We start from the raw sequence: 25,730 nt of genomic DNA, 5'->3' as shown, positions 1-25,730 counted from the left end.
TATTTCATACTGGGAGTCATTTTCCATTTACAGTTTTACCTTTTAGCTACTAATCAAGGCTTTCGCTAGTGTCCATAGTCCATAGTGTTCTATTCTTAGCCATGCTTCATCTTAATTTCATGGTTGCTCTTGTTTCAGTTTTCTATTTATGACTTACACATCAATGTTGCCTCTGCCTTTTGCCTTTGTGCCCCATGTTTTATTTGCTTTCAACCCTTAAAAAAAGAGCGCCGCAATATGAGACTGTGGGCCACACAGTGAGGATATTTAAGTCACTACTTTAAGGGCAAGCGAAAACAGCATCAATGTGCCTGGCACGCCTTTGTATTAATGTCGACTCATTAGGCGCTGCTAACAGTAATCGCCACCAGCTCCTAGGGACTGCGACTGCGACTGGGACTGGGACACGAACGATGAAGGACAAAGGACGTACACGTAGCAACGCATAATTACAACTTAATCGCTTGACAAACAAAGCAAACGCAGCCATAAACATAAACAGCAAAGCGCAAAGAGCATGCCAGGTGGGGAATACTCTTACGCCGGCTGGCAGGGAGGAGCTAGGCTTAATCTAGGATCTCTGAGCGTGCCTCAACTTTCAAACACAGTCCACACACACACACACTTTAAAGACTGGGCAACGGCAATTACAGCCTTTGTGTGTTATTGTGTGCTGAGCATTGTGTCTTGGTTAATAGTTAATAGGCGGTTGCCCAAAATAATAAAGGACCATGCGAGGGTCGCCACAGAGCATGACTGCCTGACGCTTTAAACATTTGTGTGCGGACATGCAAAAACTGCTTTTAGCTCAGTTACATTTCAGCAACGTTTCATTGAATATTTCATGACAATTAAATTGTTAACTTCGTTAGGGGACATGGCACGCACATAGCTCGGCCACGCGCTAAACCCGCCTAACCCCTGGCTTAATCCTTTCCATTCGATTGCTGCTTGGGTCCCTCTGCCCTATTTCTATCTCTCTCTATCTGTGCTGCGCCAACATTCAGAGGAATAATTTTGCGGTCAATTTCATTTAGAATCGTTGCCGTTTTACCCAGCACAGCCCCAGCCCGTTGGCGTTTGCTTCATGGCCAAATCACATATGTGGCTTTAGCTTATTGGCATTAACAAAGGCTTCACAAGGCTCACGCTGGGTGCCGCTGATTCGACAGACGCCTGCAGGCCAAACCAAAAGCCAAGCTGCAGTTGCATTGTTGCTGCTAGTTTGGGGTTAATGCTAGCATTGAAATGTGTCCTTTGGCTTCTGAGCCCTATGCACGCATCTCTCCATCACTTCATTAAAGTTATCAACGTCAGCCTGTTGGCCACTATGCCGAATGCATCAATATCCGAGAAGCTGGGAAACCAGGGCTCATAACAGACGCCAGTTGCATTAACATGCATCATTTGTCAATTTGTGCACCAAAGTGCAGCGTCCTGCCATCATTTGCTGGCGCCTAATTGCCAAAGCAGCGCTGCGGCGTCATAGTCAGCGTATACGTATACGATGGCGTCACACGCGTCGTATGCGTGACGTCAAATGCTGCGTTACAAACACAAGCGCAAACAACGACAAGGACAAAGAGCTACTGCTAGTGTTCGTGGCCATGGCAGCTGTTATTGTTGCTGCTGCTGTCGCTGCTGCTGTCTACATGACGTTTGACGCTTTTGTTGTTGCCAATCACAAAGCCTTTAATTTTAGCATCAGCGCAAATCATATTAAGCATACGCACAGTGCGTCAAAGTTCGTTGATTCAATAATAATGAAAGCCGGTGCGCAGCAGCGCGAGTAATAGATACGAGATATATACATAAGGATAACTAAGGATGTCTAATAACTTAAGCTGTGTGAAAAGCAAACCTCTTTAATTGATCTCAGTTTGTTGCAGTTTATGTAAATTGCATGTAAATACCGAAAGCAAACAAATCGTTGCGAAAAGCGTTTTAGCAAATATTTTGCATCGATTTCATGCCAATTAACATGCAGTAACCACAGAGCATACGGCATTTGCCCATTAGTATAAATGATTATTGCATTTATTTAGAAAGTGCATTGTAAATATGAAATATTATCACAAAATAGGCAAAATGAAAAAATTGCCGTATACCCTAATTGAACTCGTAATTAAATGCGTTTTTATTTAAACAGCAGACAGGCGTAGTAGTCTCGCATATTTAAATCGTTTGCTTACTACATCCCAGTGTGTGCGTGTGTGTGTGTGTGTGTGTATTTGTGCTTGTGTTTATTTTGTTGACCAGTTGGCTCAATGACCAATGATTTATTTATTGATTGGCAAGGCAACATGCTCTTCATAAAGCACTTAATTGATTTCAATATTCACAAGTTGCCATTTAAACGCTAGGGAAAATTAATATAACTGTTGTCATTAAAATAATTTCTTTTGCTGTCAATTAAATTGAAAGTGAAACCACTGACGGTTGCGTTTTTCTCTTTCGCCTCATACATTTATTATGAAATTATTATACGCATACTTACATAGGCATATTACGGCCAATTGACACTCGCGTTTAAATATAATGCTCTACCCTCGTGTAACATGGCGTATACATAATTGAGCAGGCGTTTTTATTTTAATTGAAATGAAATAAAATCCAGCAATAACTGAATTATAAAATTGCAAATGCAACCAAATGCGTTGCTACAAAGTGTTATTTGATTGCTTAGAATGATTAATAGAGAGAATTATTTTTATTAACAAATATAAACATTCATGTAATTTTCGGGAATATGAAATATGAAGCGTACTTATTTTTCGGCTAACACAAACTCATTCTAATATGCATGCCCTCAAAGTGTTTAAATAATTAAAATTCGAAATATGATTATTGACGCTAAATTACATTCCGAGCTGCTAATAGAATTAACGTTAGTGCAGTAATTAGTTACAGATACTAAGTTATGCGTATTCTGGTAGATTTGTATGTCATATTTTGCAAATAATTTATAGTCACTGACTAATTAATTAGGCATAACTTTGATGTGGCTTTAAAGCCATTTAGTGCTTCGGTGGAAATCCTCGCTCAGGCTACGCAAATATAGCGCAATTGCTTTGCCAATTACCCGTCATATTCATACAGCCAAATGGCTCATTAGAAACTTTTTATCTACAAAAAAAGTCAACCTAATTTTCTGTGCAAATGATGATGCCAAATTCCCGGGCATGCGAATTGTGGCGAAGCCCACGTAGATAGCATAAAAATATGAAAAACGTGGCACACACACACACACACATTCAAGGCGCGCTAATTTTTGACAATATTTTGCGTAATCGGCCATAGTGTACATATGAGTACTAGTATGTGCGTGTGTGCGTGTGTGTGATATATTTCCGTCGAGCAGAGCAGGCAGGACACGTGAAACGGAACGAAGTTGATGGAAACGTTGTCGTCATTTGCCTCGACGTCTTTATCTATGGCAGCTTCCTGCCTTGCTGTTGGTGTGGCAGATGCTGATGCCTGGTTCAGTGACTCAAAGCCTTACAGGCTGCCTGCCAGGATATCCCTTTGTTGTTAACGTCTTCGACTTTTATCGATGCTAATATGCGTTGCCTGACGGCAATTCTTGCTCCTTCTGAGCGCTACCTGCCCAGCGCCGTTCCCGCCCCATCGCCCCGTCGCCAGCTTCGCAGCTTAGCTTGGCTGAGCTTCAAAAGCTAAGCAGAGAGCAACTGCAGCCTTCGGCAAATCCACTAACAACTCAACAACTCGCTTTCAAGTGTTTGAACATTTTATGCATACTCATATTTAGCTGCCAGTTGGTGGATGGAGGGGTGCGGCGTGCGGGTGACGGGCAGGTAAGCAGCACAGAACGGGGTAAAGCGTATGAAATTGAAATAAATATATGTATATAATATATAAATACATACATAAATATACAAGTATGTGTGGGTACATTGTGTATGTGGCATATTTGAAAACTTTCTTGGCCTTTTCTTGGCTGTCGGGTGAAGGAGGCTCCCTAAACAAAAAAAATGTGGAAAAAATGCGCATAACTCGAACTTCAGTTCAAAATCTTTGCATCAAACAATTTTGCAAGCCGTCTCCGGCATTTCATTTATTTATTTTGCAGCTGTAGTGGGGGGTCTCATCATTGCTGAGCGCTCAACTATTTCGGGTGTCCACATATTCCAGCTGCGTAATTAGCAAAAGGTTAAAGTTGCCCTTAAAGTTGTTAATTTCACCTTTTTTTGTTGTTGTTTTCTGTTGCACAAAAGTTGAGGCATGCAACAAGGCAGCTACTGCTACTTACGAGCATCGTTATGTGCAGGTCACAAGCTATTCACTGCCAACTATGCAAGTCACAGTTTGGCCTGACTGGGCTGTGTGGGGTGAATGTTGTTAGCAAATTTTGAGTGAGTGATAGAAATACAAAAACTTTAATTGTTTCAAAATTCTAAACATTTGAGCATTAACACTTTAAACTCTTTTTGTAGTGGCAAGTGCTCAATATTTATTCAACTAAATTAATTTAAATAAGCTCAACATACATGCAACACATAATCAAGCTCACCCATAAATAGAAATAATTAAGAACCCATAACACTAACTGCGCCAAGAAGTTCGCCTGCAGTCTGGTTAATATTAACAGTGCGCTAACAGCAACGCCCCAATCCCCACAGACGCCGAGTCCAGAGGCTCTCAGCTGTTCGCTGTTCGCTGTTCGTGGTTTGTTGTTCGTTGTCGGGTGCTGTTAACCGCTGTTAGCTGCTGCTGCTGCGCAGTCGGTGTTTTGGGTTCGTTGTTGTGTCAGTTCTTGGCTTGCAGCACTCCGACGTGTTTGTGCTTGGCTCAGTCATCTGCTAAGGTTTGAGCGCGTCGCATCGCAGCGGCAGAAACTTCGGCAACGGCAGAAACTAACGGTGCGTGCGTAGACCAGTGTCTGCAATTGTGTGTGGTGTATGTTTGACATCGAGTATTACGCGCGATATATTTTATGTGCCTGTGTTGTTTGTTTTTATTTACACTTCACACTTTGCCGTTTGGCTTTGGCTGTGGCTTTGTTTTAGCCAAGCGAGCGCACCATAGTTTAAATTCCCAGCGCCAAACCAAATCGTACAAAAAATCCTGTTCCAACTGAAAACCAGTTTAGTTTGTTCTAACATTTTGATTTGAGCTCGATTCTCGATACCGATACCAAACGGCTCTGGGTAATTGGCTACTACTAAGCAAGAATTTTAAACTCGCGCCGCGTGACGTCGTTTGACGGCCCCTCTAGCCCCTCACCATCCCCCCTCTGGCCAATCGACGCTACTTACACTACGTCTCCATCAATAGAACTTCTTTTCGTTCGTTCGTTGTTGTTGTTCCTGTTTACCGTTAGCGGTTGGCGGTTCCCAGTTTTCATTTAGTATTTGTTGCTCTCTCGACTCTCAGTCTTGTTGTTGTTGTTCTTCTGTTCTTAAGTGTTGGCCACCTTTTCCACTGCTTTAATATTTTCTTGCACATTCTTCTCCTTCTTGCTAAGCAGCACTCGCCGTTGTCCAACGAAGCGTGTGGCTTTGGTGCTGGTATGTTTTAGAAAGCCACTTCGTGGCTCCAGACAGTGTCTGCTTTTATTTCTTCTTCTTGCCACTGCTTCTCTGGACTCTTTAAAAAATGCCTAATTAAATTTATAGCAAGCGGACTGAGCTGGATTTTTAGACAAACTCAACTGACCGAATTCTTGCACCGCAGCCAAGAGAACTTGAAGAACCGTTAATTAATTCGATTGTTGATCTTTCAAAAATAGAATTTATAATTTTGAATTGAATAAATAAAGGAAAAGTAAAGTGTTGAAAACAAAATACTTAGAATTGACGCCCATTATATACTAACAATTATAGGCTTTTAAATATTTTTAAATTGTTGTCAGTAATTCGCTTATGCATATGCAATTGTTTACAAGCCCGCCTTCATTATGTGGTATTTAGTTAATGCAAACATTTGAAATTCTTTGGCAAACACAGGTTGCCCGCAGGAAAAACAAACAAACAACAAACAAAGGGACACATGCGTTAACAGGAAAATAAACAACAATAGCCATCAAAAGCAAAGCCATCAGGAGCAAACGTGTGTATTAAAAAGCCAAAAACGCAAACCACGTAAAAAAATTAAAGACGCGTGCCAAATACAAAAAAAAAATTCCGAAAACCTAAAGCTAAAATATAAAAAACAAAAATCCGTTGGTAAAATAATTAAAACAAAATATAAAACAGAAGAGGAATTTAAGCGCTGGCGTTTTGTCAACCAGCAAAGGGCCAAGCGGCAATAAAAGCGTACAAGTGGCTGCAACAACATCCAAAAGCCAACAACAACAACGATAACAACAACAATAAGCAAGCAGGCACCCAATTTCCCAGCAACAACAAAAAGAAGAAAGAAAAAAGTGCGCAGGAGACCCAACCCAGCAAAACCCCTTTGAACCTCAGGCCGGAAAACGCTTGTTTCGACAAGGCAGTGACAAAAACAACAGCAGCAGCAACAACAACAACAACAATAGCACACAGGTGAGCCTCGACATGAATGAATTGAATAAACAAGTGAATGAATGAATGAATGAATGCATGCTCGCTCGGTAGCTGAAAATGGGGGTGGACTGCAGCCTGTGCGATTGACTGATTGAAACTGATAAAAATAATAAAAGGGCTCACAAAAAAGGAGCACAAAAAAAATGAAAAGAAAATACCAGAGGTAGAGGTATTTTTATTTTACATTTGGTGCCTGTCCCTGCCTCATTTCTGATTCCCCCTCTACGCTGTCTGCTCAATAAGCAATTAATATGCACAAGTGTCTGCTAACGGAACTTCGTTACGTTTCTCTGTCTGACAGTCAGTCAGTCTGTCTGTGTTTATGTGCATATGTGTGTGTGTGTGAGTCTCGATAAACGAACCGAGCTTTGGCTGTGAATGAAAAGTAGCATGTGGCATGCGGCATGCGGGTGCAGCGGGGCGCAGAACAAAGTTATTCGCGCAACAATAAACGTTAACCAAAATTGGTGCCATATCCAAAACCCAAGTGCTTTATCTGTCAATGTGTGTGTGCGCAAGTATCAAAGTCGGTGTACGGGAAAAAAGATTCAAAGCACGGCGCATTGTTTTGATTTTGCCACACAACACAATGCGCGCAAAAACTTGAAAGATTCAGCTCATCGTATGTTTTTAAAATTTGTATGACTATTTTTTGAATTCAATGCCAAGTACCAGATTGAGCAAGATGAAAAGTATGCCAGTCACTTACTCAGGGCTTAAACTAGATATACGTTTGTTCTATGAGCTAATGAAAACGAATTATCAAATTATAACTATGTTTCTGAACCATAAACATAAGCTTAAGACTAAGTTAAAGCAGAAACACAACACACATACATTATATTAGAAGTGTCAACAGTCTCAACTTCTCTACACAACTTTATAAAGAGAGCTGGAGCGCAAGAATATAAAAAGAAATAAGCCAAGATTCTTAGTTTTGTGCGAAATGAGCTGAAAGAAAAACAAAGGGTCTACAAAGGGAATTGCATATTGTTGCCAAGTTTAAACTGGGGCTGAGTTCGAGTTAGTTGCAAGTTGGTGGCTATGAATAGAATTTCAAGAAAAGTATCGCAGAAATCAAATAAACAGAGCAAAATACAATTCAAGCAAAACAGACGCTTACAGCAGAAAAAGCAAACGAAAAATACAAACACAAAAAGGCGGCGCACAAGTAATGCAAAATACAATAAAAGTGTCTAACTGTATAAAGAAATGAAAGTCAAAATGTGTTGGGCATTACACTTCTGCCGCCACCTTCCCTCAACACTTTTCCCTCTCTCTCTCTCTGTCTTTCGCACTGTTGCCGCAGCATCACATCTTTGGCATCATTAGCGGCAATTGAGTTTTAGCCAAGTCGTTTGGCCCGACATAATTTTTACTATCGTTGTGTCTCTGCCTCGCACAAAGAATCTTTTGTCATCTCTCTCTCTCTTTTATGATTATGATCATCGCAATCATGCAGTTGATCGTGAACTCAAAGTGTGTGGAAAATATGCTAAGGTGCCAGACTTGGGGAATTTCGTTTCGAAAGACGAAAGTCGTCTCTGTGCTGTGCCTGTGCCTGTGTGCAACTAGAGAAGAAAGCGTGCAAATCTTAGAGTTTTTCGTTTTCTTGTGGTTGTTAAAATTAACCAGTTGTACAGCGTTAACTTGGTTAGATGATTAGACTTTAGATCGTTGCTGACTGTAATTCTTAGATCAGAAAAACTACAATAACTTTCATATGTATATAACCTTGAATAGATCGCATGAGGAAAGCTGTTAGCTCATGTGGGCTAATATATATTTCCTATTTTGAGCATTTGAGCGTTTTTACCTAAATTTATTAACACAATCAGTCAAAATAAATAAATATATTCAACGCTGTGGGTTTAGCTGCTCATAATTGAATTATGATCACTGAATCTGTCAAGCGTTCACTCGAGCAGATAAAATAATGAACACACAAAGCTACACCTAACTAGGGGATTAGTCAAGTGAAGCTAATGATAGTGGCTATGGTCATGATGATGATTATGCCACTTGCAGATGCAAAGTGCATGAATGTTGAAAAAACAAAAGCAGTGCAAGTGCTGCAGCAAGAGAGAGAGAGCGAAAGAGAGAGAGAGAGCAGAGCAGACCAGAGACCACAAGCAAACAAGAACATAGCTCAGTTTTGTTACAAAAAAGCGGCAATGAACTCAAAAGAAATGTCAGACAAACAACAACACGAATAGAAGTAACAATAAGGGAAAGCCAAGAAGAATAAACACAAACACCAAACAAGAAATGCAGCCAACAGATGCCAAAGATGCAACATTATGTGGAAACCCAGGCCATAGACCCCAAGGGTACAGCAGGCAAGCTTTGTTAGTCGAAAAGACATCTGGCCAGAGCCTATTAGAGGCCTGGGACGTTCAGTGGTCGGTAGCAAATGCAGACGAGGCGGCCTAATGGACGCACTTTTAATATTTACTCGTGCATTTCAAGCTGCAGCTGCAAGTGCAACGAATTTTTTGTGAAAACCCCGAAAAATAAACTTACCTCAGCTAGCTCTGACTCAAAAAAGAAAAGCAGATAGAGAGTGAATAAGTAAAAATGGGAATGCACGCAAAGGTCATTCATCCAGCCAAGCATTTATCACTTTTATCATGGTGCCTACTATATTTACATATAGTAGTTTTTAATAATGCCCTGTAATAACAAAAGCCCATAGAAAATGAATTTTAAAAGTTAATTTTTTATTCAACACAGAAGGGGCAGTCTAAATCAGTTAGCTAAAAGAAAATTAAAGGGCGACTAGTCGTTTGTGTGTTGCTGAGAGAGTCTTGGGTCTGTTGTTGATGTTGAGTTTTTGTTGCTTCGGCCCCATTTCCTCTGCATGCCACAAGCACAGGCTATAGTTATAGTCACACACATATACACGGATGCAATGCATAGCACTCTGGTTATGCCCAAGCTACTGTTGCTGTTGCTGCTGCTGCTGTTTCTGTTGGTGACGCGGGCAAGTTACTGCCCTTTATGCATTTTAGAATTCGCCAAAGCTGCAGAAAGAGCTGTGACTCTGTCACTGCCACTGCCACTGCCAGTGCCACTGCCACTGACTTGCTTTGGAGCTTGTGTTTGCGTCTGTGTGCAGTTTGGGCCAACAGGAAATGGCCAACATTAGACAGTTGGCACGTGTTTATGAAGCTGCGTGCCTGCTTTTTGCTCGTTTTCCTTTTTTGACATTTTTTTTTAGTGCAGCCTGTGGCCGGAAATGCGACAGGAATGCGTCGCAGTAACTTTCCATGCAATTTATTCAGAGCTAGACTAAGATGACAACTGCTTGCTTGCAATTCAGTTTTCCAGTTGCAGGGCAACAAATCTCACGCATAAGCAGTGCAAAGGGCTAAAACAGAATTCGCTCTGCTCGAACAACTGTTTAATTTATTTGCCAATTTCAAGTGTTAATGTCGCTGTTGAAAAGCTACTGGCAAACGCTTTCGCTTATCTGGAATCTAAGCTTACTCTCTAGTAGATTGTCGACTGATTTATGTCCCAAATGCGTTTTGCGCGTTTGCGTCTTTCCCTTTCTGGTTCATTTATTCAACTTATTAAAAAGCTGCACGCTTAGTGTTCATTGTTGTTGGATCTGGAGTCACGCTTCCCCAGCAGCTGCTGTTTCTGTTAGCCGCATTTATCCTAAGCCCTCGCACAAATATCAGCGTGAAGCAGCTGCCAAGCGTCACTTGGTCGTTGGTCAACATCGGTTAAAACAGAAACACAAAAAAATATGATAAGCAGTCCAAAAAATTAGAAAAATCTTTTGTTCTCGTTACCAATTCTTTCCTTAGTTTGCACATTTTCCACAGTCAGTCTTTAGTTCAGCATAGTTTATTTTGTGGCTCATTTGCATTGCTTTGGATAATCGCTAATGATGCGCCCTGATGGGTCGGAACGTAAAGTCTATAAGCTTTAAAGCGAGCTTAACCTTAAGCAAACAAAGCATAAAATACTAAACACTTGGCAATTCAATTTTAAAAACATAAAACACTCAAGCTACAAGACAAATTGCAAGTTTTATTTTCATATTTTTTGTTTCAAAGTTGGGGATGCTAAAAATCACAGCACATAGCTCACTTTCGTTTCTATATAGGTAGACACAAAGGCCTGAGCCAGTGGCAAACTTGGTCCTCGCAAACCAGCAGGACACTTGAAATAAATTGCAATTTCTTTTATGCCAACACCAACACGCAGTCGAAATTGCGACGTGTGAGTCACAGAATGTTGCAAGCTGGCTCGTCTTGCGGCCTTGGTGTGTTTTGTGTGTGTGTGTGTGTCTGTGTATGGGTGATGCCTATAAATTAAGTGTTGCAATTAATAATTTAAATGCGTGTTAATTAAATAAAAGGGCACGTCTAATTGCAATGCTAATTAGGCACAAGTGCGTCTCTTTCTACGATTAGTTTGACTTGAGCTTAAAGAATCTATTCATGGATTTATAAATAAGTAAATGTAAGCGATATGCGATATGAAATCATCAAATTAGCAAAAAGTTGCCAGGGAAACAAACAGAGAGATACGTTTATTATAGTCAAGCTCTTATTTTATATTTGCCTTGTCTTTCATTCTTTTCATCCTCTTGCACTCTGTGCCAAAACATTTTGCGCTGACAATTCGCAGGGATGACTTGGAACGCGCTTTATCTTTACTCATATTTGATTTCATTGCGCGCTCAGTTTCTTTCGTTTGGCTCAGGTCTCGCCAAGCAATTTTGTAACACCGCAAGAGGCAGAAGGATGCACCAGGCGACGCTTATCCTGACTGCTTAATATTTCAGTTGGTTGCCGTCGTGAATCAGTGAATCTTTTATTATATAATACGGATTAGATTCATGTACCACTGAGTCGCGAGTCCAGCCAATCGCTTCGCCTCCACTTCTGGCTCTGCTGCTCTGGCATGTCCCTCACGTTTCACTATATCGTTTGTTTTCGGGGCTGCGTAATTTAGTTATGCATCCAGCCCCTGCTCGCAGGCCCATTTTACACACACACATACATACGTACTTGCATATTGATTATTAACATTGACTGAACATCAATCAGTGTGTCGAACTTTGTGTTCACTTTCATGCGCAATTAGTTTGACCCACTCATGAGTCGAATTGCCATTAGAAATTAATTTTGCGGCTTGCTGCTCTGCGCTCGCTACTTCTATTAGTTAATTATACCAACTGAATTCACAAGTATCTAAGCCAGCCCACAACTGAGCGTTGGGAGGGAGTCTGTGCTACTTAAAAAATAGCCCAATCTAATATTATTCGTATAAATTTATGGTCGTAATAAACTTTCATTGACCAGACAATTTTGGAATTCATGAATATATTTACAAAAATTTAAACTACACTCGCCATTTACATATTCGGTATTACCTGCAGCTTGCCACAGCTTTGGCCCATTCTTTTGCGTCATAAATCTGACTGCGGCTCGGACCCACAAATATGCGCTGCTACTTGTGCGATTTCTGCTGCAAGTTGCATACTCAGGCTCAGGCCTAGGCCTCCAGCTGACTGCTGGCTTAGCTCTGTTGTAATTGACACCTGTTGCGCTTTAGCCGCTGCGAATGAAAAATGCAGAGAAGGTTACACAAAATTTAACAACAGCAAGCGACGCGAGGTAGCTTACATATTTTAAACAAAAACAATTACGACACGTGCATGTGTTTGTGTATGTGCGTATGTGTATAAGTGTGTTAAATGGAATTTAATTATAAAATAATTACGCGCTCATATGTTGCTTTTGTTTTAATTGTTTGGCGCTTGCTTAATTTGCCTCATTAGAAAATTTTAAGCTTTTGGTATTTGGGGCAGAGGCACTTTTCCGTTCGTTCGTTTCACCTGCTAGTTGCCCCGCACCGACAGTTGGTCATGCCATCAGTCATCACTCCCTTCCACAAGCTTGCTATAAATTAAGTTGCAGCTGCTGCTTTGATTTTGTTAGCTTTGCCAAATATTTTTCCAAATGTTTAAACCAAATTAAAAATTTCAGTTGATTGTAATTCATGCATTTTTAAGAGCGAGTCCAGCATTAGTGTGGCAAGGTGATCTACTCTAGTAGGAAATAATTAAAACACTGCCAACTTCAGTGAATTGTAGATTGCGTATACGCAAGCACTACAAATAAATTTATAACCATTGACTGGTGTTTGTTTGTAATGGGAAACCAGAATATATATTCAGCCTTGTAAATTCGTATTTGAAATTTTAGGTTTTTATCTGGCATATAATAAAGTTATTCCTATGGTTATTGTTGCAGTAGTAGAAGCGACATACTTGCCACAAATTGGTGAAAGTCTATAATGCTGTAGGCCTTGCTTGGCTTTAGCTGTGGGCAAAAACCACAAGTTAGTAAGGTGTTGGCTTCTCGGTCTCTCAGGTGCGTGCAACAATTTTCGCTTGTTGCTGTGGGCTGTGTAAGTGTGTGGGCGGCATAAAGAAATTCGCTGAAAAAAACAAAACACAGCTGCAACAACGAGTTGCACATTGCACTGGCAACAACTTCATTGAGCTTCTTATTGTGAGCGGTGGAGTCGTGAACTAGTTTCCATTTAATAGCCAAGCAGCAAAGAGAGCATGAAATGTGCAACGAATTGTGGCAGCCACAAAGATTTATTGAAGCTCCGACCGGGGCTATTAACAAAATTACTTAACAAGCGGCCAACTGCAATGGACAGCGAATGCACCAAAGCAAGCAGCGACTGGCCCGACGGCAGCGTCGTGGTCGTCATCATCATCATCGCATTTTGGTCAACTCCGCCAGCAACAACTATCGAAATAGCCAAACAAGCGGCAGCATAACTACAACAGCAATAACAACAAGTGTACATCGCTGAATTATTGCCATACGAGTGAGTTTTGAGTTTCGGTGATAGCTGCCAACACAAGAGCCACAGCCAAGGGAAGTAGCAACGCCCTGACCGCGCCTCGCGTCCTCGCTGACTCGCTGCCTGGCGATATATTCTATTTAATTGCATTCGCGGTTGTTGCAGCCACAGCACAAAGCCCTGAGCATTGCAGCCACGCCGAAAGGACACACTAAGCCTGTCCTTATCCCAGCAGCAGAGTCCTTTCTCCTCCCTTTTGCCATGCACATGGTGGTCGTCGTGTGCTTGACTGCAGGGGCTGCCCACTTGGGGGCAATAAAATGTTAATCTCTGGATTAAACCAGACAGTGCGAGAAGTAAATGTGTAATGGTGAAAAATATACGTAATGCGTTGATTTATGAACTGCTTAAGCCCAAATGCTGCTGCTCCACTTTAATTAAAAAACATTTGGAACATTGTTTCTAAATTTGCGATTTTTTGTTTATTTGAGACTCAGATTAACTCGTTGTAACAATTCAAAGCTCTAGGCTGCAATCTTCTACTTTAAAAGATGCAGTGCACTCCTCCCCAGAAGCAATTTGCACTAACGACGCCCTTGGCACTCGCTGGGCTAACATTTTAGGGGGCAGGTCCAGTCACAGTTTTATAGACAGCTATACAATATAGCAAACTGCAAAAACGACAGCTATAGCAATCGCGGTTGCTGCCTGCCAATCGGCAAAGTTGCAAGCGGCAAAGTTGACGACCGCAACAGCAACAGCAACTGCAGCAGCAGCAAAGACAACAAGAGCACAGAGGAAACATCGATGCAATTTGTTATTTTGAATTTTGCAATTTTAGAGTTCAAACAATTTGTGTTCTCTGGCAAAAAGGCAAAAAGCAATCGCAGAACGAAAAATGAACACACCAGGGACGATTGGGCCAAAGTTAGTTATAGAGCGAAGCGAGTGCCTGGAATTGCGTACCGAATGCACCAGCGGCCAAGTGGGAGCGATATGGGAGTGGCAGTGGGGCTTAAGGCACCAATGGCATCTGCTTTAGAATTGCGGGCACCACAGCAACTCCCAGTCCAGTCCGACTGTTATTTAATTAAATGTTGCGCGCATTTTTGCTTTGCCGCGATAGTAAGAAGAGTAGAAGAGTAGCCTATGGCATAGTAGGAGGAACAGCAGTCAGACAATCAGAGATATTTTCACCACAGGGCTCCTCATTTTTCGTTTATGCGTTCTGCTTCTCCTTGGAATGCCAATTGAGAGCTGGTTGCCCCATTATGGTGAACCATTGATAATGATGGCTTCAGTAAATTATACACTGCGCTTACTAATAAATAGTTATAAAAAACTATTTCGAGAGCTCTCGCAACGCAGCCCTTGAAATCCTCATCAGGTTGCCATTTGCCATCAAGTGCATTCAATGTGGCAACTAGAAGAAGATTACCTACCCCACCTCACACAAACACACACACACACACACTGCTTGTCAATTGATTCGATTTATGCAGTTTGCTTTCTTTTTTTGTATATGTCTCATGGATCTCACCTCATCCTCGACAGCTTTTAATCCGCTCTTCAGCGAGAGTCGCGTCCTTGCTGCCAGCAATTCAAATTCCCAAGTCAAGGGCTAAATAAACTTTGTCGCATGACGCAGACACAGCTCAAATGTAAAATTCACTAAAATGCGAGAGAAAAAAGAGGAAGGCGGAACATTGCAAAGAATACTTAGAAAAATCCTTTCTCACAAAATTTTAGCTTTCATGCTTCCTCCTAGCTCCTGTTACTGCCTCTCGGCACTGAACATTTTTTTATGTATATGGTATATCAATTTGACCTGTGAACTGGCATTCTTCAGCAAGTTATATATACATGGGCGTCTGTCTACGAGCAGTGGCTGCATCTTACTGAGGGAAATTTATTGAATTTAATATGCATATTGCAATAAAATTTATGCACTTTTCCTGCTTTTGTTCTAAGCATCCGTCTCATATCCTCTGCCATTAAATTACGCTGCTTCTATACGCTTATTCAATATGAGACTTTTATATAAACAGCTTGCTATGAATAAAGCGGTATTATATATTGTCTTGGGCAAATAAAGAGATGGGTGTATAAGCCGGAATTTTAATGTGTTAACCGAAAGTAACAAACATTTATTCTATTACATTTTATTTATTTAATTCATATGACCACATTTTAAATTATTTTTTGTCTATTTATTTTCAGGTATGTAAGCCGCTGTTATTCTATGCTATTTATAGTCAAGGTAAAAGTTACAAAGGCACCAAATTTCTCATGCTCTGTGACCCACTGAGGCCACCCAAATTTTTACCCAGACCAAAGGTAATTAAGTTTAGAGCTTTGCTGTGTTGATCACTTTTACAAAGTGCTCTCGAATGACCCATTAAACAGAGCCATTAATTATTAGCCAATGACCCTCTTAACTGCGCAGACAAAGAGACAAACAAAAAAATACAAAAAAATTAAGAAACCAATAGCCAAATTGAGCTTAAAACAAATTCAAGTAGCAAATATCATAAACATACCTATTTAAACAGCCAGAACTCGGAGGAAAAATACAAGTTAGCTGCGAAACGCTCATAAAACAAAATAAATAAGCAATTAACAAAAACATTTATGCGTCAGGGGAGGCGTCTCTCTGTGCTTGAGTCATAAAATTGAGTGAAATGTAGTGCGAATTCCATTAATTAGGCATAATGACCCAGAGCCAATGTCAAGCTAATGTTGCCCAATGTTGGGCAGAGGCCGGTGTCAATTGGCTATTGGCATATCACGAAACACATGTCGCGTGTCGCATTTGCCACATGTGCGCCCAATGTTGCATGCAACATTTAACTCCAAAACAGCAACAAAGCCCAACAAGCACTACAAGCAAATGTCGTTAATTGCCAGCCAAAATAGATGCCCGAAGGTAGGGCCAAAACTGTTGTTCACACACACACGCACACACGTACATGTGTGTGTGTGTGTGTGTGTCTCTCGATAGTTAGTTACAGATACCAAACACATAACTAATACACGCGTTTATGTGGGTCGTTGGGTCATGTGGTCGTAATAAGTTCCAGAGCCCCAGATTACGCGGCTCTGCGGCTGGGATGCTCTTTTGACTTTTGAACATTTTGGTAAAATACCCAAACGCATTTTTCTCCATAACTGAACGGCTCTTCTCGCGTCTTGGTAGGCGCCCAACCAGATTGACTTGTTTTCACAGCCTGCTGGCCCAAACAATGCTAATAATGATGATGCTAATGGCGATAATGATGCTGGTGCTGTTGCCGATGATTATAACGATGATGCTGTAACGAACTCGTCTCACCAGAGTACGCTCCATTGACTCAATTGGCCATTGGCCAATGCAGCCAAAGCAACCAATTGCCAATGTTTATCTGGCCATTTGAAGTCGTTTTTCGAGTCGGTTTCAATTACCAATTGACTTGTACAGTTGTACAATCGCATTGATATATAGATATCGATATATAGCTCTGTATATGAGCTCATCAAAATCATTAAATACGCTTTTTATGCGTTACTAATTTGCATGAGCTGCAGAGAAAACTTGTCCTAAGCAGTACCTAATTAAAATTATTATTTAAAATTTAGCCTCGACCTGCCTTTGCATAGTTTTGCTTATATATTGACCCATTTATTCAGCCACATTTATTAAATGTTTAAAGCAGTCCCCACACATAATCACTGGGCTAACTTGTTAGGCAAAGATGACCAAAAAAAAAAAAAAAGAGAAGAGAAGAAGTAAATAAACGACAAGAAACGGGTCTCTATCAAATTTTTAGTCAGACAACAGTTACAACACACATAAATAAACAACAATCCAGCAACAGCAACAACGACAACGACAACAACAACGACAACAAGCCAAGTTGAAGTCATGCGTATTAAATACCAAAATAAAGCCGAGAAGAAAAATTCAAATCGTTGCGCACGACCAAATTGTAAGCAATCAGTTGGAAACACACACACACACACACACACACACATATGTACGTCTGAGTATTGTGTGCGTATGTGTGAGTGCTTTGAGTTAGTTATTCAAGAGGCCAAATATCAAAAGTACATATGGAACGTATTTGAGCCACTGTGACTGCGACTGCGACTGTGACCAACTGTGCCACATGTTAATAATTTATATGAAATGTGAGTGCATCTGTGGGCGTAGCGGGGCTCCAGTCGTCGTAATTTACAACAATCAGCAGCGCTTTTAGCGGCAACAACAACTAAATCAGTGCAACTAACAGTGCAACCTGTTCGAAGTGCACACCACGGCCAAGAGGCGAGAGAGCAGAACGTAGATGGAATTATTGCAGCCAAGTTGACAATGTTTTCGAGCATTGAGAAGCACTCAAAACAAGTTTCAAATGCAGTCCGCAAATAGAGCCCGGCCAGCGTCCCACCAATCGCACGAATCGCCCATCAGTTGTCTGGTCAAGGCCTGAGCCGCAGCCGCTGCCTCATCGCGAACGGGACACTTGGCGTTTTGGCTATTGACAACGATTAAAAACAAGTTTTAACTGAGCATCCTACGTGCCCCCTTGCCCCCAAATAAACGTGTGGCTTGAACTCCAGCAGCAACGGCCAAAGCAACTGGAACTGGAATTACAACCGGGACCAGGCCACCAATCAAGTGTGTGGCCAGGCGCACCAGCAGCAGCAGCGACAGCAGCAGCGGCAACGGCATTGCTGACCCAAATACAAAGATGACATTCATTTGTGTTCATGTGTGTGTGTGTGTTTATGTTTTTGTATCGGCAAACACAGTTGATCCGTGCTTTTGACCTTGTTGTGAAAGCAACTGAGAATATTTGTAGGCACCAAAGGCATCTAAATATATTTGATATCAATTTTATTTGCTTTTAATACTCTCAGTCTGCAGAGTATCTGCTAGTCGTACAATTCGTGCTGAAACTTGTTTGCGTTTTTTGTTGTAAATAAAAATTGAATGGTGTTGGCGAAACGAGCCCGAAGAGCTGGCGACTGGGCCACAGACAACAGAGCGGACAAGCGAAAGGGGATATCCAGGCAACGTGCCACTTGCAACTTGCAACTTGCAACGGGCAACGGGCAATTGTTGTCATCATCAAAGCTCTCGCGATTGCAAGCGTGTCTGTCTTTGTCTGCGTATGTATTTGATGATTTACCGTTGTGGCCGCATGCCAACAGTACATTGCCGCCGATACTCACCATGCAACATTGCAGCTGAGGCAGCAGCTGAAGCTGAAGCTGATCCCAATTTCATATACAACATATCCTCGGTAGCAGCAGTCAGGTTGTGCTTGCTGGTTAGATTTGTTGTTGCCACTACTCTGTTGGTTGTTGCTGCTGCTGCTGTTGCTGTTGTGTCCATTTAAACGTTGGCTGGCTGTGCGTGTGTAGTAGTTGGCTTGTTAGCCAGTGTACGGTACTTTGTCTGCGCGGCAGGTCAACGCTCAAGCTCTGGCATTAAATCGGTCGCTTTGGTTTAAACTGATTATTTGATTTGTTTTGTTGATTAAGGCAATGTGGACATCTTGCAATAAATGAGCAAAGTAGCTAAATGCAGTTGCAATTCCAAGTGCAGCTGCTCATACTTTACATTTTTATAAATGTACGTGCATACATATTAATGAAGAAGCGAAACAACGGCAACTTTTGCTGCTTGAAAGCATAAAGAACCGCCTGCCATATATTCCAGCAGTGTGGGCGTGGCACCAACAGCCTAGCCTAGTTGCAACATAAATATTAGCTTCATTTTTGCTACGTTTAGCCCAAGCTGAGAGCAGCCTGCACTCTTTTGTTTCTCTGTTTACTTGATGTTGTTGTTGTTGTTGTTTTTGTTGTAGTTGGCAGGCCTCAAATGAATTGAATGTGAAAAATTTAAATGCAAACAGCCGCAGTCAACGCAGCATGCAACCTGCGCTCTGATGACTGCTTTTTTCTGCTAACATTACACAAGATCCCCCCTCGTCCCCTCTGCGCACACACACACCACACACACACACATGCATACGCTTACCAGCTTTTATTCAAAATGCCCCCAATGCTATACAAAGTTCATTGTACCGCGCTTAGGCCTGAGAGCAACAGCAGCGGCCCAAAAGAAAAACGCCGCCACTTTTGATTACCAACGCGGGCGTACCAAATATGCATGTGTGTGTGTGTGTGTTTGGGGTAGACTATATAGAGCTGTAGGTGGCCGGGTCATAGCCTTTGGCTGTGCTCTGCCTGTTTCTTGGGCCTGCTTAACTTTGGTGTGCACGCATAAAAAATGTTCTCAAGCGCATTTAGTTAAGTTTTGTCTCATTGTTATTTTCGTAGTTTAGTGAACTCTTTGGAAATTTGTTTCAGCAACTGAAAGTGCCATAGAATATTTAGCAAGAGCTTCCATCTTCATATTGGCCAGTTTAAAGTTGCTGTTTGGCTTTCTTCTGTTTTGTTTGCTTCTCTCACTGCGCAAACATCATCGACCTATGATACAAATGTCACTTTGGCCACTCTTTGTTGGCTTGGCAACTGCTTAGCTCAGTTGGAGCTTTCTCGCTGAAAACCCTTTCAGGTTATATTCACATGCCAGAGAAATTAGCACTTTAGAAACTACGCATGGAGCGGCACATGCCAAAGAAATTAGCGACTTACCAGCAGCACTTGTCAACTCGCTCCGCTCGCAGCGCTCGCGTTTTCACTCAAAGCACGTCTCGCTCATCAGTTACAGCCGTGCGCGTATTTGTGGCACTAAATAATTCGCCTAAACGCGCTTATAATAATTCCAAGCTACTGCCATTCAAATGCTGCTACTTTGCACTTGCCTCCCTTCCACGCCCCCCGTCCTGTCACACTGTTCTCTTTGGCTCGGCTTCAACCCACCCGCAGGTTTTTCATTATGCAATGCACGCGTTTGCCATGACTCCTGTCAGTTGTCTATGTACTCGTTGTCCTGGCAGCAGCAGCAGCGATGACGCTGCCTTCTAGATAAGCACCCACATAAGCATCAACACACACACACACACACACAGACATACAACACGCATACCCACAGCTAGTATTTCCACACTAGCACCCAGCGCTTCAAGTATCTCGCGCTTTTTTTTTCAACATTTTGTCAGCGAGTGCTGCCTCGAAACTTTGAGAATTACTTAAATCTAACAAAGGCTTTGCAGCCTATTAGTTAGCATTAGGGCTAATTTGAGTATATTAGAGTATATAAGCCACGATCTGCTTTGAATTTAAACTCTGTGTGGGCAAATTCGATTTACAACTCTATGAGCCACCCTCGGAAGAGGCTTATTGTTTCGCCTGTCAGTCATGTTATTGCTGGAGCATAGGTATGGCTAGATTACAGTGTTATCTGTGTTAGCAGTTAATGATTGGCTGGAACAAAAGCCATGGTCAGCTTTTCAGTTGCATGTGTACGGACATAAATTACGCATACGCCGCATTGGCTCGCCTGTCCGTCTCAATTTATTTATGTTGCTGGACGTTTTGCTTATTTTTTCAACCTGCTCTTGGGCGAACAGTTTTCTGTGCCTCATTCATCATTTTGCATGCCGCTGACACTTTTACTTGTTTCAGCTAAAACAACAACAACAAATGCAACGTCCTGCAGTTATATTGACAATGCTGAATGCTTTTTGCCCGCACGTTGTCAAATTTATTAGTTTCAATATAAATTGACAACATGCAAATTTGTTTATAAATTGTGCTCTTGTTGCCGCCAACGAACTTCATTTATTAGTGGGATTTTGGTTTTCGTGTTTTGTTGCCTTCGACTTGACATTTTGATCTGCACGCTGTTCATTTCGCTGGGCTGTCGCATTAAATTTCACTTTTAACTTGAATTTATGAGCTCGAACCTCACCTAAAAATCATCATAAATTGCCCGTCATTTCAGCAAATAAAGTGTGGTAATGTAAACTAAAGTAAAGTAAAGTGAAGCGAGCTGAAAGCAAAAGCAAAAGCAATACATAAACAAGCCGACAATAAATATGAAAAACGTTTCTGTTTTGCTTTGTTTCGTTTTACTTTTTTTTGCTTCCAACTCCTCAGTTCAGTTCAGTTCAGTTCAGTTCAGTTCGTTGTCAGAGAGTGAAAATAGCTTTCATCTGCAGCACGTAGCTTTAAAGCAAAGCAAGATTTTGAACGTCCAACCCATAGAGGCGTCTTGACAGTCCGCAATGTCTTCACTTTTATTGTTGCCGACAATATTTCTTGATGTCTTCATTAGTTTTCATCTGCACGCTCTCTTGTCTTATAAGTGCAGGTAAATTTTTGATGAACTTAATTAACATCGGCCACGACTTTCAATGTCAATGGCAAGTGGCAATTGTCTGCGTAGATAAATCGTACGATGTGTGCATGAAATTCCAAGCGAAGCAAATGAGATAATTTCTTTCAGTCGCTGCCAGATAAAACAAATCCAAATGGCTAATGGCAACGCCTTGTGTTGCTTTTGTTTGTCTGTATTTTTTGTTTCAGATGTGTTGATTAATATTGCGTTGGCATGTTGTGAATACGAAGCGTGGTGGATTGCCATGAAGTTTAATAAGACAAGCGCTTAGTTGCGATTACGGCTTTGAACCGATTTCTTTTCAGCAAACACTGAATAAGTTGTCAGGGCTTAAAGCTCAATTCAACTGCAATCAATCTTCAAATCGAGCATAAACAATTTATTGATGCTCAAAACTAGCGTGGCACACATTGAACATTAACAAACACTTGGGCGTGCAGCAATGCGAGGCAATGCACTTAACATTATTTGCTTGGGGAGCAGTCAACAGCAGCTTTGGCAATCTATCTATCATAAGCCCTTCGCTCGTATGTGTGTGTGTGTGTGTGTATCCCTGCATGCGCATTTGTTTACAGCTCACTCGCCTCGGTCTCACTTGACCCACAGCTACTTGCGCAACTGTCGACCAAGTGCCACTTTTCGGGGCACAAACACAAACAGCAAGTCCACCACTGCAGCCACTTCAGCGCTGTTCAGTTAATAAAAAATAGCCTAAACTTCCATGCAAATGTCTGTGTATATATATTAAAATAAGGTAGACCAGGCAGATTTGTTGTTCCATTGATTAGTTGCCAATGATGCAGGCGCTTGACCTTGCCGAAACGATTTCTTTACTATTCAAGTTGTATGTTGGTCTTCACAAGTGCGACGCGCTTCCTCAAACCGAAATATTTAACTGCCCACATCATCGCTGATTCATCATCAGCAGTCGAGTCTCGATTTGGCATTTGGTAAAATGCTTTAATCTCTTAGCTTTTCGCCTCTCGCGCCAAATGTTTGCTGTTGTTAAATTATTCTACGACAATTTGTATTACGAATTAGCATACTCACAGTATTTTTAAGATGTTTTCTTTAATGCGCACAATGCGGACAAACCATTAACCGAAACTTGGTAATTTTTATTTGCAACTTTTTTGTAGGCGCTGCCAAGGCAAAACTTTTGTGTGTTTTGGCTACTAAACAGGAAAATCAAGCATGATGTTCAATATTGATAAATATATAAAGTTTTAATTACGGAAGTCTTGTCTGAATATAAAACAAATGTTTGCAATCGATCAAACTGTATTTTAAGGTTAAATTGCAATCAACATTTATGACATAGGTTTGATTGAGCCTAAGGTGAAATATTTTAAAATCTTTTTAATGCGCATATGCAATATTTTTCATTTCTTTCGCAACCTTTTTGCGAAACAATCAATCTTGTGGGAACTCATGAATTAAATTAAGTTTAAATTTAGATTTATGCTCCATGCACTGATATAGATTATGTGAGTACATATGTACAAATTATATTTTCCATAACTCGACAGCCCTTTTCAGCAGGAGATAAGAAAAAATTGTGTGAGAGAGAGCAAAAGCGAAGGTCGGGGCAAGGATAAAAGCATTAACCACGTAGCAAATCACTTAACAACTGTCAGCCAAACAATGCTAAAAAGCAAATTCGACTTACCTAACCGCCCATGCCCCCCAGCTGTCCGTCTGTGCCCCACTCAACTGTCCAGCGCTTGGCTTTATCACACAAATTGATTGCTTTGACCTGAGAACGCATATGCCAAACGATTGCCGAAATTTGATTGATAACTTATTAGTTTTGGGGCTTTTTCTGCTCTCTGGGCTGGGTGTGGCTCATGTCCTCGTGGGACACGCTTGATACCCCTTGTAGGTACAGGGCGGCTTTATCATTTTGCATGCCTGCAAAACTTTTGTCTCATGGACAGTTTATCGACTTGAGCTAAACGCATGAATGAATGCCTAATAAAGATAAATACAAAAGCCAGCAACTGGCCAAAAACTCCTCGTCTATCTCTCTCTCTCTCTCTCTCTCTGCCTGTCTCAAGCATTGCCGCTCAGGTTTTAGCTGAGATTTGAATAAAGTCGACTCGTATGCATAAAGACTTGTTATTGTTGTTTTCTTGCCTCTCTAAAAAATGTTAACATCTCTGCGGCTTGCGGAGAAGTTACAAAATTTATTATACAGCCGGACGACCAGACCAAATGCTAATACAAACAAGCGGATTTTGCGGTTTATGCAAATACAAACTGCCCCAAAGACACACAGCACAACAAATAACAACAAGATTGTGCCAGCTTACAGACGCATATACATTTTTATCTAAATATTTAATATATTTAGCTTTGCTCGCTAGTGGATTTTTACATACAAAATATAAATATACCGAATGTTAATTAAAGCTAATAACTCGCTAAGTAAGCCGATTGTCCAGTTTGTCAATACGATTATTTGTGTCTGGACTTAAATTTAATATTACATTTTCTAGTGTCCCGCAAGGTTAATATGTCCCAGGCATCCCCATCTCAAAATAGAAGCTAAAAAAATAAAAACAGAACGAATATGTAAATATTTGTGGGTGTGAGTGTGAGTGAACGTGCCCATTTTTTACTTGGCTATCAAGCTGTGTAGTTCAAGGCTGCAGCCAGCCAGCCAACCTGACTGAGCGGGCATTGGGATTGGCTTTGGTAACAAACAAATAATATATGAAAAATAAAAATAAACTAAAAGTATGCGAGTGACAAAGGGCATCAAGATACACATCAGATACAGCAAATGCTGCAGTTGCTAAACGACTTTGACTTTCTTTAAGCGAGCGAAGCCCTCAAGTATGGTTTAGCCAACTTTTTTAAAATTCATTTTGCATGATTCAGTTTGATACTGAAGTGTGACTCCATGGACATGCTGGTCGACTGGTGTTGGGTTCAAAACTAAAGCTCAAGTGCAATAATTCATTTAGAGTCTTTTGAATTCGATGAAAAATGTTTGAAATTGAATTCAAGTCGTGGCTAACATTACAAATAGAAGCCTATATATATATTGAATTTGCACACACATATATGTGGATGTATGCGTGTGTCTACGTATATATTTATGCTGTCCAGCTGGCAGAGGACGGCATATTGATTGAATTCTATTTTGTATGCTATTTGAATTTTGTTCATTAGTTCGCTTGCGAGGTGAAATCTTGCTCTTGACACTTTGATGGAAAAAATAAAGCTTTTGATTTATCGCGCTGTCTAAAGTTCTCGTGCTAATATCACAAAGTGTAATGTGAAAATTGTGAGTGTTTTTTAGCATTTCAATTTCCCAAATTGGAATATGCAAGATATAAATTTGAATACGCTGATAGCACAAGCGTTGCTGAGGGGCACTCCCATTTTATCAAATCAATCAATGGCCAAATGACTCATGGGTTTTATTAACTTTCTAAATTTATTTGTCATGTCTTTCTGCAGCTGCAGAACAGAACTGTAGACATACTCATTAAGCAGCAGGCAAAGGGTAAAAGTCATTTCGGCATCCCCTTTGACCGTAACTGTCATTGTAGTTGTCATTTGCCATTGTTTTGCATTACGCTTCAACTAGCATATGCACACATTTATATTTGTTTAGTCCAGAGTCCCGTTTGGCTTGTTTCACTTTGCTCGGCTTGGCGGTCACAACTATTTGCCAAGCATTTTGTTCTTTTTATTGTCACTCCCGTTGCGAAATATATTGGGACCAAAAAAGTTTTATATCGCTCTGCACTAGTTTTATAGTTGGTAAGCCTAACAGAGTTACGGAACCACAGCAATGTCAAGCACCCAGCACGGGCTTAAACACACACACACACACATATGTACGTGTGTAAATATGGACATGCAATAAATAATAAAAGTTTTAAAGCAAATAAAACAAAAAGCTTTGTACGCCGCCACTAAAAATATTTTCTTTTTGTTTATTTCTAGGTAAAAGCAAACTCTAAACACTGCAAGAACTTCAGCGCCAATTGAATAGACGGGGCTTATTATTGGGCCAGGGTAAGTCAGACTTGGAAACTGGGTGACTCTTTCTTTTA

At 41.0% G+C, this 25,730-nt stretch overlaps 1 protein-coding gene and 1 long non-coding RNA gene across 4 annotated transcripts in view; one reads left to right on the top strand and one right to left on the bottom strand.

Moving 5' to 3' along the window:
• Positions 1-4,048: 4,048 nt before the first annotated feature.
• Positions 4,049-4,418, bottom strand: LOC108607642. Its single transcript, XR_001915508.2, has 2 exons — positions 4,203-4,418; positions 4,049-4,152 (listed from the first exon to the last, which is right to left on the bottom strand). It is a non-coding gene; the product is annotated as an uncharacterized LOC108607642 (long non-coding RNA).
• A 1,738-nt stretch (positions 4,419-6,156) lies between these two features.
• Positions 6,157-25,730, top strand: part of LOC108607639 (leucine-rich repeat and fibronectin type-III domain-containing protein 3) — a 39,657-nt gene continuing 20,083 nt past the window's right edge. Inside the window, exon 1 of one of the 3 annotated variants that reach the window (XM_033294906.1) lies at positions 6,157-6,506. The gene's annotated coding sequence lies outside the window, so the exon portion shown is untranslated. Of the gene's footprint in view, positions 6,507-25,647; positions 25,693-25,730 lie in introns of those variants that run through there. The other 2 variants (XM_033294908.1, XM_033294907.1) reach the window with 2 other exon arrangements.

This window comes from Drosophila busckii, chromosome 2L (genome assembly GCF_011750605.1).
Source record: "Drosophila busckii strain San Diego stock center, stock number 13000-0081.31 chromosome 2L, ASM1175060v1, whole genome shotgun sequence".
In the NCBI taxonomy this organism is placed as follows: domain Eukaryota; kingdom Metazoa; phylum Arthropoda; class Insecta; order Diptera; family Drosophilidae; genus Drosophila; species Drosophila busckii.
This window is presented reverse-complemented; position numbering and strand designations above follow the sequence as displayed.